The sequence below is a fragment of the Bison bison genome, unplaced genomic scaffold, assembly GCF_000754665.1.
Source record: "Bison bison bison isolate TAMUID 2011002044 unplaced genomic scaffold, Bison_UMD1.0 scf7180017864492, whole genome shotgun sequence".
In the NCBI taxonomy this organism is placed as follows: domain Eukaryota; kingdom Metazoa; phylum Chordata; class Mammalia; order Artiodactyla; family Bovidae; genus Bison; species Bison bison.
Window position 1 is genome coordinate 4,028,416 of NW_011495051.1, and position 356 is coordinate 4,028,771.

Consider the following 356-nt stretch of genomic DNA (forward strand, 5'->3'; position numbering starts at 1 on the left):
GGTGCTGTCTCCGAGGAAGCCCCTGATTCCAGCGGCTCAGACTCTCTGGCCGGAGTTGCCGTCTCTCGACTGACCCGTGACCCCCTGTGCGCACACGCCTAAGGGTTGCCTGAAGGTTTGAACACCAAGGCGGCTTCCGGAACATAGGCTTGGGGTAGCTACCCCCATGACTGACTGAACAGGGGGAGGAGAAGGAGGGGGCCACGGCGGGGGCCACCTGGGCCAGACTGAGCAGAGAGGAAGGAGCAGAGGGAGGAGGGGGAGGCAGGGAGGCGGCGGGAGGAGGGGCCGGCCTCGGCCCTGAGCTCAGCAGGTGGGGAGGGGGTGCGGAGTGTGGCAGGGGGGGCGGGGGGGGC

General features: G+C 68.8%; 1 protein-coding gene across 1 annotated transcript in view; it reads right to left on the reverse strand.

Moving 5' to 3' along the window:
- Positions 1–356, reverse strand: part of PTPRS (protein tyrosine phosphatase, receptor type, S) — a 261,020-nt gene that overhangs the window by 31,757 nt on the left and 228,907 nt on the right. The window lies entirely within an intron of this gene.